The sequence below is a fragment of the Chrysochloris asiatica genome, unplaced genomic scaffold (assembly GCF_000296735.1).
Source record: "Chrysochloris asiatica unplaced genomic scaffold, ChrAsi1.0 scaffold00117, whole genome shotgun sequence".
NCBI classification, from domain to species: domain Eukaryota; kingdom Metazoa; phylum Chordata; class Mammalia; order Afrosoricida; family Chrysochloridae; genus Chrysochloris; species Chrysochloris asiatica.
Genome location: NW_006408635.1, coordinates 9,231,783 through 9,232,405, shown reverse-complemented (window position 1 = coordinate 9,232,405; position 623 = coordinate 9,231,783). Strand labels below are relative to the sequence as shown.

General features: G+C 40.4%; 1 pseudogene; it reads left to right on the top strand.

Moving 5' to 3' along the window:
* Positions 1 to 252: 252 nt before the first annotated feature.
* LOC102811018 overlaps positions 253 to 623 on the top strand; it is a 5,975-nt pseudogene continuing 5,604 nt past the window's right edge.

The following is a 623-nucleotide window of genomic DNA, read 5'->3' as shown; positions in this document are numbered from 1 at the left end:
ATCATACAGGCAGAAAAGCAAAAGGTCATTAAGACATGAAGGGCCACCTGTTTGGCCCCATCCATGCTGAGGGCGCTGCTGGTGACCCCTAGAGCCACCCAGATGCTATATGCTCTTACCTTGGCCGATGCGGGCTGAGGTCGCTTGAAACATTGATGGGGCTGGGAGCAGTATCCAGCTCAATGGAGACTGAGCTTAAAGATGAAGTGGTGGTTGTGAGGAAAGATGGTGACTAACTAGTCGGCGGTGCTCAATGTGTACTGTATGTACTGTATGAACAAATACACCTCATCCATTGGAATTGGAGTTTTTCATTCAGGAATTGAAGTATATGGAAAATAATTTTCTGTGGTGGCTATCCTGACCCTTCTCTGGAATATGTGATATTTCCCCAGGAAGTGCTTCTGAACTGGGAGAAACATTTAAATTTAAAGAAGCGATATATATATATATATATTTTAAATGTAAGGTTTTATTGTGGATTGAGTGAAAGTTTACAGGGCATATCATCAGTTTTACATTCAATAAATCATATACCTTGTATAATTACATTGATTATAATCCCCTCCATGTACCATCAGCTAACAGTATTTCTCTCTATCTGCTTTGTTGTTGTTGTTGTT